The sequence below is a fragment of the Aythya ferina genome (assembly GCF_964211825.1).
Source record: "Aythya ferina genome assembly, chromosome: 4".
Classification (NCBI taxonomy): Eukaryota; Metazoa; Chordata; class Aves; order Anseriformes; family Anatidae; genus Aythya; species Aythya ferina.
Genome location: NC_140300.1, coordinates 3,497,815 through 3,512,966, shown reverse-complemented (window position 1 = coordinate 3,512,966; position 15,152 = coordinate 3,497,815). Strand labels below are relative to the sequence as shown.

Sequence of the window (15,152 nt, the reverse complement as noted above, 5' to 3'; positions counted from 1 at the left end):
AAGACGCTGCAAATGGCATGTAGAAAGCTGTGAAAGTTGGCAAGTGTCCCATATCTTCTGAAAAGCACTTGTCAGAATTTCATGTACTTTTGATGTGTTTAATTTTCCACCACTAATGTGAATTCTGAAGAAATTGATGAAGTTATCAGAGGAGAGATGTATGTGTACAGTGGCAAGAGACTTTATTTTCTCATAAAATAGGTCTTATGCTATTATCTGAAGAAACAGAAGCCTGAATTTACAGCATGAGATAGACTAAAGCTATGGAAATTAGAAAAAATATAACAATTGGGAATACTTTCAAAAGAGATTCTGTAAAAAGTAGGCAGAACAAAACAAACAAACCAACAAACAAAAAAAGCTATTGGTCAAACTTACTGGGCAAAACTGGACATTCTCTGTATTCACAAGGCTGTGCTTCCTTCATTCCTTGGATGATTTATGAATAGTGATGCCAACAACAAGCATTGCGCAGTCTGAGAGTCACCAGGAAACATTTGCCACTGAGCAGAGAGTTTTGTGCTAGGATACCAGAGCTGTTTTGAGGTGACATGATGGCATTATACAAGGGGTTGTGCCACTCTTGAAATTATTCATTTTCCTTTGCTATTTCTGTATATGAGTACTCAGAAGAATTAGTGGTGTTATTTCTCGTAATATCCTGTAAGCCTGTGGATTGCTCTGACTTAATCGTACCCATGCATTGCCTGTATGTTTCCTAGGCTGTTGAAAAGACTTAATGAAAGAAAGCAAAGCTTCCAGTGAGTCACAGCTGATTAGTCATAGGTGGGGTTGGCTTCAAGGGTTGGCTGCCCTCTTGCAGCTCTGTTCTGCAAAATTCCCAGCAACTGTCGTGCTTTCTCCCACACTGCCCTCAAGAGTGGGAAGAACTCAGTAAATATCCATGCAGTCACCTTGCTGTCCTTTAAATCCAGCTCTCAAAATGACTACAGAAGGAAACAAGCTCAACAGGGTGAGTCCATTGCTGCATGGCAATTGATATATTTTATTACAGCAAAAGTATACATTTTCTTAAACTGCTCCTGTTGATCCTTTCATATTCTGTTTTGTCTTGTGTAAGCTTTCTGGGAAATAGGACCATCATATACGTGTGAATTCATATATTGCCCAGCAAGATGATGCCTAAGATTCATTTTAAACAGAAATAACATCAAAGCACCTCAACAGCATGCCACTGTTAAGTTGCAAGCACAGGTGAAGAGTATATACTTTAATTAACTCTGTATTATGCATGGGAGCTGTACCAAATCTTTCAGTAGATGAAGAATAAATCTTCTTCCACAGCTAATGGCCTTAACAGCTGTTTGCAATAAAGCAAAGTATTCTGAATTCAAATAATGGTTCACAAAACATACTTTAAGAAAGAATGCTTTGCCAGTGTCACCAGCAGCATCCAGTCGGATTTGTACAGAGACAGCAGGGCCTCTGAGACAAACTTTTTTTTCCAGTGTCTTCAAACAAAAATGTATCTATCTCCTTAAACTTCCTTCTAAATCTAAAATTGACAATATTTGACAGTACCTTTTTACACAGGGACCTAAACCCTTGATAAGTATGGAGATCCTTTCAGCTGAAGGACCAGGTGAGTTACTTGGACATAAAGCCACATCTAGTTTGATTGAATGTGTGGCTTATTTATACATGGAGATAGGTCCTTCTCCAATTAGATTACTGCTCAATCCCCACCATGGAGACCAAATATTCAGTTGGTGATACTCTCCAATAATAATCCACCTTATCCAATATGCCTAGACTCTTTTTGGCCATTCAAAAAAAAAAAAAAAAAAAAAAAAAAAGTATATATTATGTGGGGTAACTGATGAAAAACAAGAAAAACAACATACCTTCCTCTGCTACATCCCTAAATGTAAGGGAATGCCATCGAAAGGAGTCAACTGGTAGATATGTGTATGTGAGAGCTTTAACACACAAAAAAAAAAAAAAAAAAAAAAAAAAAAAAAGTGTAAGAAAAACTTAACAACCTATCTATAACTATTCAAATTAAACTCATCTTGTTCAAGCTGAATGTTGCAAAGAGCTCTCTCAAAGGAGGGCACATCTAATGAACTAGAACCCAAAGAGGGTGTGGACTTCCCAATACAACAGAACAAAAAGGGATTTCAAGATAAATGTTTTCTAAAGACTCAACTCAAACTCAAACTTTTATAATAAAATCACACAAGAAAGAAATGTAATTTTCTTTGGCATATGAATGTTCGGATGTCCAGCAACTAATCCTCTAATCATAAGCACATCTATTGACATCTGATCTGATTTTCTTCAAGCAGTTACTCTCAAAAGAGGTAGAAAAAAATCAAAATTGGACTTTAATCCATTGTGATTAAATTTAAAAATAAAAAAAAAGGACAGAAGATATCAATGTTTCTGCAAGTGATTTCTTCAGTATCAGATGAAGAAATGTATAAGATATCACAGAAAGTCAGAGCAAGCAATAACATTTCAAGGCCTAGACTCATTTTCAAGTGGCAATGTAGTTGGCAATTCAGCACTCAAAGCCATAATTACAGTAAATAACAGGAGAAATGGAGAAAAGTTCAGGACAGTCATCTTTAAAAATCTGTATTAAGAGGATCCTAAGGGCTGTGTTAGCACATTTACTCAATATGTGCTGATCCCAGCCATGACTCCAAACAGCTTTAAAGGGTGCTAATCCTCAAGAGAAAGGACACTGAAAACCGAAAATGTATTAATAACTGGAGGCCAACCACCACTAGATAGATAATGCTGCAAATAGTTACATGCATACTTTTCTGTTAGGGTGACAAAGACATGCCCCATTAACTTTTAACAAAGAGGGATTATATTGCGTTCCAGCTGCTTAGAAAATAAGGATCCCGCAGCTCAATATGCAGCTTGCCAATTTAAAAAAAAAAAAAAAAAAAAAAATCTATTGAAGCGATTTTTTGTGTTGTTGTTGTTGTTGTTGTTGTTTTTGACTTAGTAACGTGAGTGTATCTCCTGGGTGATGGAAGGCAAAGCTTTTGACCAAAATGATACAGAATAGTGAGAGGAGCATACAGAAGCAGTCCCTGTCAAAGCTGGGGTCATATAAGGAGACTTAGTGTCACTAGTCATCTGGCAATTGATCTGCAGTTTCTAACATGAAAGCATTGGCAATAGTTATCATTAAGGAAGAGCACTGCTATGGAAGTCTCAGATTATTCAGTTTTATTAAGCAAATCATATGAAGGTATGATTTATACCATGACAACTGCAGTATCCTCTTGCTATTTTAGAATCATAGAATCATAGAATATCCCAAGTTGGAAGGGACCCATAAGGATCATTGAGTCCAAATTTTGCTGGCCTTAAGACCCATTCTTAAAAGAACTATGCATTTAGTATTAATTCCACTCACAATTCATGTCTGGAATTCACAAATGATGTCTGTGACGCCTAGAAGGGGGGAATTGAAAGTTTGAAAATGAGACCTCCAGCAAGTCTGGAAAATACTTGAGATTGTAGTTGGTCCTAAATTGAAAGAAGCAGACTTAGACAATTGTAAAGGTACTACTGAAATTGGGAAACTTTCTCTGCTTCATGTACTCAAGAACCCAAGACACTCACCTAGCTGATCACTCATTCCGCACTCAACACCAGTAATTGAAGAGGTACCTTCTTCTTGCTTGAACACAAAACAGTTTTCCATATGCCAGTTCTAGAAATGGAGAGCTGTGAGTGATGACACTTTTAGTAAGTGTCATTTATATGAAAGCTGCTTCTCACATTGGCCAACCCACTCTAATGGCACTACGATCCACCAAATTGTTTGGGGGTGAGAAGTGAGTCCAGAAAAATACTGAAAAGAAAGAGTATTTTTGAGCCAAAGCACTACTAGAAACCTCCAAGCCATGAGTATATGCTAGAAGTTCTAATTTAAGCCATTTTTTTCCCAAGGCCTGTAAGTAAGTAAATAGTTAATTCAAACAATAAACCAAACTATGAAGATAAGGATGCAGAATGGGTCTTTTTTAAAAATGTCCAATCAGCATTGACTGGTTTATAACTTACAGCAGGATATTTGGGTATTTGAGTGGCAACTGCTGATAGCCCTTGAACTTCGGGTAACATACATCCCACCAGGGATTTTGGGAGTTGGAGCAAGGACAACGTTGGAGTGATTCATAGACAGCAAGTTTCATGCCTTGCATATTTTAGGCATCTGCCAAGCTTTGAAGAATGTCTGCATTAAAACAACAAAGTGTGCACCAAGAAACCAAGAAGGATGTGTGGGTAGACTATGAAAAACCTTGTCCAAGGATGAACAGGAAGATCTCAAAGTCTGACTTGATGTTTGTAAAGGAAAAATTAATCCAGTGGTGGACTTTGCTCTCTGCTTTGAGAGAGAACCTATTGCACTTAGGAAAACAGCTGCAGAGTTTGGAAGCACAGTATTTTGACAGAACAAGGGACACTAGACAAGAGTCATCAACGTCTCCACCAAGATCAAGTACTGTTGACTTTATTAGAGCTAGAGGGAAAAAAGCAAGAAGGATTATTTGGGTAGTTGCTAGCCAGCCAAACTCACTTCAGACTGTGGAACAAATTCCGATGGGATATATTTCCAAGCACAGAAAACAAATGGATATGAAGGAAATCAGAAATAATAAATAAGGATTTTTTTCAAGAGTGAGTGATGCTTGACATCAGCTTGATGGCCTTCTGTGATGAAATAATGAGTTCTATGGACAAAGCAAAATAATAGACATATTTTACTTCAACTGTGGTAAGATTTTTGAACACAGACTCCCATAATATCCTGCTTGCCAAATTGAGAATGAATATTTTAGATGTTTAGATTTCCAGGTGCATGGAAAATTCTGTGGACCACCAGCCTACAAGGATAGTGGACAATAGCTTCAGGTTTAAGTGGAAATATTCAAGCATCAATATTGCGATAGGTGCTGATAACATCTTCCTAAACAGTCTCAACAAGGCAGCCGAATGCTGCCTTGCTGTCAGCAAGTCTGTGGACAGCACCATGCTGAGGGGGAGACTTTTCTGCAATGGTGGTCAGGGCTACTATTTGGGGAGTCCTCAGCAAGCTGGAGGATTGGACCAACTTGAATCTCATTCATTCCAATGCAGACAAATACAAACTCAGGACCTGGGACAGAGCAGCACCAGGAATCAATGCAAGTCAGCAACTGGCTGAGGAGCAGCTCTGCAGAGAAGGAAGAAGATGCCACGAGGACTGCAACATGTAGAAGAGCCAGCAGAACACTTGGCTACCACAAAGGCAACAGCATCCTCAGCTGTAGTAGCAAGAGGACAGCCACCAACTTGTGGCAATTGATTGTTTTATTCTATTTGGTGCTTCTAGGGCCACATGTGAAGTACTGTGTGCAGTCTGGGGCCTCATGAGAGATACGGAGGAGAGACAAAAGGAGGAACATCCGAGATACTCATGGGGCTGGAGTCTTCCACTGTCTAAAAATATCTTACCTCGTAAGTAAGATGGAGTAAGACTTCTTATCAAACAAACACAGTGTAAGGACAAATAGTAAAGAAAATTCCATTTGGGCATGAGGGAAAAGTTACAATTTTGAGACAGTGTTTGGGCAATGGATCAAATTCCCTCAAGAGGTATAGACTGTCCACCCATGGAGACATCCAAAATTCATCTGGGCAAAGCTCAGGGCAACTTGATCTCCCTCTGTAGCTAGCTTTGATTTGAACAATAGAGGAGTTTTGAGTTGTGACCTCCAGAGATTCTTCCCAACCTCATTTTTAAATTATTTTTTATGAAAAAAAGCCAGGTCTGGATGTTGATGAGCCATTCTTGTTTGAAATAAACATTTTTTTTTCATTCTTACAGATCAACAGAAAGGGTTAAGCGAAAAGCACAACATATAATTTTGCAGCTGATGATTCTCTCTCACTCAAGAGGGCTTTGGATTAATCTATTTACCCTTCCAACTTTTATGCAGATTTCAAGTATGTGAAGTGGCTCTTCTTCCCCCAGCACTTCTAGAAAGGAAGGGCCCTGACGTATTAAGTCTTTTTCACAAATTTCCTTAGCATCAGTTTAAAACAGGCCCATTCTAAGAGTGGATTTTACTATAGTTACTAGAGCTTTACCTTTCCTGCACAAGAGCTCCAATAAGAAAGAAAAGAGAACCCAGAATGTATGTTCCAGAAGAGCAGAGAAGAGATCCTCCAAAAACCTTTTAGTACAGTCTATAAAGTAGCCAGAGATAGAAATACGAGCAATATACCTGCACATGCAAGATCTGCTAGCAAGCTTCATAATGTTTCTGCTTCTCATTTTAAATGGAAGACCCAAATGTGGTTTACATGAAAAAAGATTAATTAATAATAGAAGTATTGAGACTGGATGGCAGCTCAAAGAAACCTTGAAATCAATTATTATTCAGCTTCTGCTGCTTTGACTAAAAACAACCCATAAGAAACTTTTTTTTATATCAATATCCAGGAAAACAATAGTAATTTCAGGCTGGTGGAGTACTGTTGTTTGGATCTTATTTCTCTCACCTACTGAAGTTTGTAAGCCCACACACCAGCACTGTCAGAGGTCTGAGTGGTGAAAAACAGTCCAGCTTACCAAAACCAGCTGTTGGGTGTTATGTTTGGAATGTGAAAAGTGATTGGAACAGGCTCATCAGTGCCGAAGAAACTGAGTTGTATCTGGAGTGAGAGGAAGGACTTCTAAGTCCTGCAGATGGGAATCGTCACATATCAGAGGAGGACCAGAAAGTCCTTCCCTCATGCAGTCCTTAAATGCTCCCCACTAAGCCCTGATCCTCAAAATGTGAGAAATTAAGAAAGCTCATACAGCTACGGCAATGATTTTCTCCAAGTACAGAATAGGGACTTAAGTCTTCAGAGGAGTCTTTCCCAACAGCTGGAAGAAAAAATATAATAATAAAATAATAATTATAATAATAATAATTAAAAAAAAAAATAAGATAAGATAAAATCTCTGCACTATTTATCTCTAAAAGCCACAGTTAGCAGAATATGTCTTTAAGACTTATAGTTTTGCATAAACAATTACCTTTCCTGACACAGAAAGAAAAACAAAAACAACGCTATGTATATTTCAGATTATTAAAATTATTATAAGCAGTGATCCACGAAATTTGCAAAGGGAACTTGGAGAAAATTTGTCTGCCAGAATCAACTCCATGAGATAGGAAAAGGTTCTTCAAAATCCCACCCAGTCAGGTGCTGGAACAGGTTCCCCATGGAAATGGTCATGGCACTGAGCTTTCTGGAGTTCAAGAAGCATTTAGACAATGCTGGCCATATGTATTTAGACATATGGACATAGATATTTAGACATATGGTTTAAATTTTAGCTAATCCTGTGCAGACCCAGGAGTCAGACTCAATGATCCTTGTGGATCCCTTCCAACTCTGGATATTCTATAATTCTATGATACAGAATACTTACTTTTGATTTTTTTTTCATTTTTTTAAATAGATATAGAAATTTTAGACGGGGGTGCTAACTATGTTATCAGTTACTTTTAACTGTTGACTGCAACTGAAAATACAGAAAGAAACTGCTGGCTTTCAGTACTTGATCTATCAAGAACAAGAAAAATAAGGTCAAACTGTAAGAGGCTTTCAGAAGGGCCAGGAAGAGGGAGACAATGGAAACTCCACTATAGGAAGAAATCCAGACAATTTTGTTTATTTAGTCTATGAAAGTGACAAGCTGAATGGAAGATCCAATTGTCATCCATAAATGCATTGGACTAGAATTGAAGTCACTGGTGAAATGAGTTATTTGAGATTAAGACTGGGTAGGTACAAGAACAAACATGACCAGTAATATATTTGGGTTGGAAATTAGAAAGCTTTTAGCCATTTCAGAGCAATTAAGTACTAGAACAGCATCCCATTAGGAGCTGAAAAGGCAATTAGTTTGCAAAGGATAATAAACTAGTAGGTCTCACATATCCCATGAGAACTGTGAAGGATAGGCATAACATTCAAAATGATCTGAACAAATTAAAGATATGGTGTGAAATAAATAGGATGTGGTTCAATGAAGGGAATTACAAACTACTACTTTTAACTGGGAATAATCAACTGCATGGAAACAAGATGAACAACTCCTTGCTGTAGATTTCTATGGAAATGTATGTGGAAAGTACAGTAAAAGAAAGCATAAATCAGCTTTACCATAAGAACCCATTCTTCTTACTGGGATGCCTACAACATTTCAGTTAGTTAGGTATGTGAAGGAAAGATCCTTCTTTTCTCAAGCACTGGAATTGTCCCAGTCACCAGTTCAGACAGTATAACTTTAGAAATAAATGGATAATTTAAAGTCTAAAAAAAGGTAATAGGAATGTTTTGGAAAATGGAGCTTCTATATAAAAAGTCAGAGGAACTCAGCACAGTTCAGTTTTAGGTAAAATGATATTGCTTCAAATAAGTGTAGTCGGTGAAGGTTTGAAAGGATGAGTAATTTTTTCTCTTATAGTTTTCTCTTATTTTCTCTTAATTTGGACATCCTGTTATTATTAATTTATTTGGGACCTGGGCCAAGCAAATATTTTAGAAAATCTCAAAGCAAAGCAGAAATTTTTCTTAATCAAATTGTGCACGTGGTAGGCATATTTCTCAGACTGTGTTCACGATGCATGTAAGATGCTGAAATAATCTTACAGTAATGTGCAGTAATGTATGAAATTTTATACATACTAAAACTAGCATAGAAGTAATAAATAATAGATTCCCAGAAACTAAATACTCATCATTAATGAAAACATGAGCTAGTATTTATTTTGCAACAAAACAAAAATAAAATATTTCCATGTTTCTCAGACTGGTCTACAAATAGAAGCAGCCTTGGGGCAGTGGTAGACATTTCTGCAGAGAAGCAAGCAGCTATCTTGCTTCCTTTGTCTTTCTAGTTAATATTATCATATAAAGTAGTTAAGAAGTTGAGTGGCATGGTGATTACTACAAAACAAAACCACCATGTGTAATTGATCTCTAAGTTCCTAAGCAAATTGCACACCTGCCACTTGAGGGTGTTATAAATGTTGTTTTCTAGTGTGATATCTCTTTCGGCTTCTCCAGATTTTTCAGTGTTGCTCATAATCATGGTATGCAAAGTCTATGAGGACATGAATTTACTGAAAGAGAAAAGTTATGATACCTTTAGAGCAGGAAATAAATAATGAAATAGCCCTGAAATGGCCCCACAGGAAAATAAATAAATAAATAAATAAATAAATAAATAAAATGCTGTCGTTACCATATCATTTTCTGACAATAGAAAAACCTGGAAGTTAATCTCTGATAACAGAAGTAAATTCAAAGTCAGAAGGATAACATCAAGAAGTGCTATTTTTCAGTATGCAACACTAATATAAACACTAATTTTTTCACGTTTGCTCTTTCTGTTTTAATATATTGAGCAAGCAGGTCACAAGAAAAAAAAATAAAAATCAGGTAATAGAGTATAAACAGCACGAGGATGGAATCATATTATGTTCAGGTGATGTGAAATCTTGCACCTTTACCAATCAACACTTTGTGCTCAAAATATAAACATAATTTCAGGTGTGGTGGGAGTAGATGTGCTGGCTTCCAGGGCAATTCTGCCTCTGTCAGAAGTGCAGCAATTTGCGTTGCAGTTTGCCCTAGGGAGGGCAGAGCACCGTGACTTTATGATGCTGCTCTGACCAGTGTGAAAGAAGCAGAGGTGATTTCAGTAGAAAACAAAACAAAACAAAACCAAAAACAAAAAAACAGTCTAATCTCTGAGAGCTAAGTACATATACAGAATAACAAGAGGATTCACTGCTAATAGGATTAGAATGACTCAGAATGGTAGAGTTTATTAAAACGTTGTGTTCCACCCACATAAAGGGGCAACAGCTCTTTAACTAGAAGTCCAGAACACTTGTACCATTAGGAATGAAACATCTTTATTTGTCTTTTGCAAAACTTTCATGAGTTAGGTCAAGATGCTCAAAAGGAAAAGAAAAAAAAAAAATCTGCAAAGTTTTCAGGATTGTCTGTTTGCCTAACTTTTTTTTTCTTTTTCTTTTTCTCTCTTTTTTTTTTTTTTTTTTTTTTTTCCACTTCTTGAGAAAAGTCTTAGCTAACTTGTACAAATATTCTCAAAGCTTTAAGAAGGTGAATCAGAACAGTTCATCCTGGGTTGCATTTGAGTCTTGCAAAGGTACAGTTCAATTCAGAGCAAAGGTTTGTTAGCAGTCCTCAGGAGCATAGCTGTAAGGAATGACTAGCAGGGCCATGCTAAGGCCAGAAGTTACTTTAGGTGGCTACAAAATACAACCAGAAAAGTTCACCTTTGGAAACTAAGACCAGTTCTTTGTATCAGACTATTGGCATGGCATTTTAGCCTTGAAATCCACATTATAAAGGAATACCATCACAATCAATCACACTATATTTCAAACATCATTCAACATGTGATGTTCAAAAGTCTGGAGTTGATTTTGGAGTAAAAAGAAAACTTTATCTTTCTCAATGCAGGAATCAATGCATTTTAAGCCCTTAGTATTTCCAAAATTACATGTAAAATTGGGAAGGGGTGACCATTATAGATTATACAGTCTGAAAAAAATACAGATTAAAATCCGTATTTCTAACAATAGTCAATCTGTTGCTGCGGTTCGTTAGTTCTTTCTCAGGTCCTCAACTTTTTGTGACAAATTTAATCATTCAAGACATAACCTCAAACACAACCCATGAAGGGGGAAGTGCATTATTCAACATGTAGTTGAGGAAGGGGAGCAGAAGAGGACTGTGAAGGGAAAGCACATAGTGTTCCCAAAAAATAACACTTCAGAAGCAATGATTCTCATGAGATTACGGGCGATGAGTCTTCAGCTGCCTTGCAACAAAAATCAGTTGATCGTTTCAAACTGAATTATTTTGGAGTTAGTCATACTGACCTGAAAAATGCAGTTTTAGCATTCAGTTTTGGTTTCTAATCAAAATTTTGGTTAGAAAAGTGATATTTTTTAAGCAAAAGTAGAGTTTTCATGATATACCACTAAAAAAAAAAAAAAAAAAAAAAAAAAGGAAAACCCATCATCAAGACTTCACATTCTAACTTAAGAATTGACTAGATTGGACCTTCCAATATTGATTGATGTCATTTTTTTCTTCTGTCATAACACAACAAGATAAAACTGCATGTATTCACAATAAGGCTTTTCAGGAATGCTTGCATAATGCTTGCATAAATTTCTGTTTTTATATGGAAAACTAGAGAAATGACAACTTCAGGAGACATTTTCTATATACTCCTCTCATTCTTGAAAAAAAAAAAAAAAAAAAAGTGCTTAGGGTCTAAGCAGCTGCTTCTTTTAAAAGTATATAGAAGGGGAGTTGTCTGCTCCTTGGGGTATGGGTATTTGGTCAAGGGCCTTTTCCAATGCAACAGTGGATAATAAGAAAGGGTGGCAGTGACGGAAGGATGCAGGTAGAGACTATCACTGTCAGTGTGTGTCTGTGTGTCTCTGGGATATGCGTTCAGTTTTGCTACTGCAAAAAGGAAAGCCTCAGCTGCATTCCCCAGCCTGGGCAGAGACGCCAGGTTGGACAAAAGCAGTCCTGGGCTGGAGGAGGTGGCCATGTTCTTTGCCTCACTTACACTTATACACTTATATCTTGTCTTTTTTATTTTCATTTATTTATTTATTTAAGGGGGGAATAGTTCAAAAAAGACGCACACAAAAAAGGAAAGTTCTCAGAATATTCAGTTCCTTGGTCTGTAATCTTTTCCTTGCTGAGGGCTACACAAGCCTTTCAAACACATTTGGTGGGTCTCCTAAACACATGCTCAAGTGTTATTTATAGTAAAGAGAAAAAATTCACATTGCTGCAGGCTGTAAGAAATGAAGTCTTAGATTTATCTGGACTCTTCTTACATGTTGATTCATAGCTGAAGTCTCCAAAGAAGAGTACTTTGCTAACTGCATTTCCATGCCAGAGGTTTATTTTTAATGGGGATTTTATTGCACTGTTAAATTGTATAAGACACTTCTATGTAAAATAAATACACAAGTTAAAAAAAAAAAAAAAATCCCACAGTTTTAGAATAGACTTTGGTTCCAGCTCAAGTTCTTAAGGTTTTGGGAGGGAGACTGTAGTTGATACTGAGCAGTGTTACTGACATCCTTTCAAGTCCAGAAAATGTTTTTAGATAAAATAATACAGGAATTAAATAGAAAAAGTTCCAAAACATTATCACCACATGTTATTGTTTGATATTGTTATTTATGATAAGGCCATTTATAATCCCCTCACGCTGAAAATCTTTGATAGTCTCTGCCTGCGTCCTTCCCATGCCAGTAAACCAGCTATTGATGTAGTAGACATAAGCAGCATATGAACAGACTTTCTGGCATAAACTTCATTTTTACCTGTCTTTATCCCCCAAGTTTGTTTAATGGCATATTCACCCAAGGGAAAGAAAACAAACAAACAACAACAACAACAAAAAATCAGAATGAAGTATGACACCAAACCAGAGCAACAGCTGTCAGCCACTGCTTAGCACTGAACTTGCAGACAAACAGAGAAATAAATTGGGTAGACAAAGGTATGCTTCATGGTTTCATTTGGCTGAATTAACCTAAAGGAAGGACTATAGAAAGGAGCAACAATTCTACTACATAACATGTTCCGTATGTGTTGTTCATGAGGCGTGCATTCTGCTTGTCAATTTATAACATCATATGTTAAGCCAGTTGCAATATTAATGAAATCAAAGAAAACCATCTGATACTCAGTATAGAAAAATGGTAGTCTGGTTTCCTAATTTGCAAAAAATATTTTCAGAAGGTTGTATGACATAATTAATCATTTTAAGGACTTTTTTCCTCTAAGAAAGGAATAATATTTCTCACCAGTTGCAGTTAAATTATTGCCAGAAGTGTTCTGAGATAACTGAAAGATATACAGTTACACAGCTTTATTATTATTTATACCTTTCTAATGCTCTTTAATTTCAGCTCTAACATCTCACGCATTTTATCTTCAGAAGCCTGAGTCATTTCTGCAGCTGCCTCCATGATTTATACCTTTCCTGACACTAACAGCCTAATTTTGCCTCCATGAGAAATGACATACATAGGAACCAATCTCCAAAAGCATAGCTCATTTCAGGTTTTAGACACACTGGGCTTTTAGAATCTTTTTTTCACTCTCCCTTCAAGTCAGTATTTTGTACAGATACTGAAGAAATCTGAGTCAGTAAAAAATGTCCGTAAGATCTCATAGCACATGGGGGAGTGGAGCAGATTTAGGAAAATGGTAAACATAGCATTATACTTTAAAAAGGGAACCACAAGTACCTCTCTTTGAACTCCCTAAGCTTCAGTTTCTAGAAACAGTGAAGTGAAATTATGAAACATTTCATAAGCACTTACATCATAGTAAGGTGATAAAAATGTGGCCAATGTGGAAATGTCATAAAAACAAATTATGTTAAAGCAACCTAATTATACTCTCTGACTGATAATTTAGCATACCTAAACAGAGAGAAACAAGAAGGGGCAATGTGTCTTGAAAGCTTTTCACACTCCTCTGGTAGTAAGTTTTCAAGCAAATTAGGGAATGCAGACTATATAAAAGCAACAGAAAATCAGTGTATAATAAATTAAAAGAAAGGAAACGGACATTTTTGTTGTTGTTGTTTTCTGTAAATTTCACGATGGTTCAGCTGGAGGTCCTAAGGAGTCTTGTCTGGTTTTATTTAATATTTTCCACTGGTGACTGGACTGTGGAGAGAGAACACTCTGAAGAACAGAACCAGATTTTTAAGTTACCTAAATAAATTTGATATGAGGTCAAAAAATACAAAGTGGTATAAGAAAGAAACAAGAGGAACGGTGGAAAAAAAAGAAAAAAAAAAAAAAAAAAAAAAAAAAGGGCTTTTACAGCACACAGCAGACTGTGGACTGTGGCAGAACACAGACAAAATAGAATCAGCATGAATTCTGATAGAAAAAGTTAAATTCCAGTCTGGAATGTACTGATACAAGGTAATCATTATTCTTCATTTGTACCATGATGGGCCCAGCTGGAGTACTGCCTTCAGATTTTGGGACTGTGATTTTTAATTTAGTCATATTGGAGAGAGTTCAGGGAACTGTCCTAAAAATAGAAGAGGTTTAAGAGCATGACTTCTTGTCCTGGTTTCAGCTGAGATAGAGTTAATTTTCTTCATTGTGGCTAGTACGTTGCTGTGTTTTGCATTTAGGAGAAAAATAATGTTGATAACACACCAATGTTTTAGTTGTTGCAGAGCAGTGCTTACACTAGGCCAAGGACCTTCAGCTTCTCAGATGACCCAAACTGTCCAAAGGGGTATTCCATACCACATGACATCATGCTGAACAATAAATATAGGGGGTGTGGGCCAGGGGGTGAGGCTGCTGCTTAGGGACAGGCTGGGCTCCACACAGTGTCCTACACTCGCCTCGTGAGGAAGCTGTAGGCCACAACAAGGCCTCCCCTAAATCTCCTCTTCTCTGGGCTGAACAAACCAAGTGATTTCAGACATTCCTCATACATCTTCCCCTTTGGACCCTTCACCAGCCTTGTAGCCCTCCTTTAGACACTCTAATAGTTCTATGTCCTTATATTGTGGTGCTCAAATCTGCACACAGTACTTGAGGTGAGTCCTCACCAGTGCAGAGCAGGACAATCCCTTCCCTCCAACAACTAGCTATGGTGTGCCTGTACCCCAAGCAGAACAAAATTTACCTTCCAAGACAAAATGTTAACCAGGACAGCTCCAATAAAAGCACATCTTGTAGTCTTTGGAAAACCCTTATCCAAAGGGTGTATTTTCCCTTTAGAGCTTGATATAGTAAAAGCTCAAATGTTTAAGTTCAAAAGGGACCACGTCTAGTTCTATGTCAGACACATGAATGCCTCCAGAAATTATATTCCTTTTCCCCTGAGATTGATCTGGTTGAAAAGGAGTGGAATATTCAGTGTGAGTCAAGGCATTCACTCAGCAGTTTCAGCTCTTGAAGACTGCATCATGTTTTGCTGCATGTTTAACATGAGTCTAAGCTTTTTCTTTCCCTAAGAAGATTTCCTAGGGCACCTGATACACAATCATTTTAAGTTTGTAG

The 15,152-nt window shown here is 37.0% G+C and overlaps 1 long non-coding RNA gene across 1 annotated transcript in view; it reads left to right on the top strand.

The window, feature by feature from the left end:
• Positions 1 to 943: 943 nt before the first annotated feature.
• LOC311436028 overlaps positions 944 to 15,152 on the top strand; it is a 153,081-nt gene continuing 138,872 nt past the window's right edge. Inside the window, exon 1 of the long non-coding RNA XR_014692559.1 lies at positions 944 to 973. This is a non-coding gene — a long non-coding RNA (uncharacterized lncRNA). The remainder of the gene's footprint in view (positions 974 to 15,152) is intronic.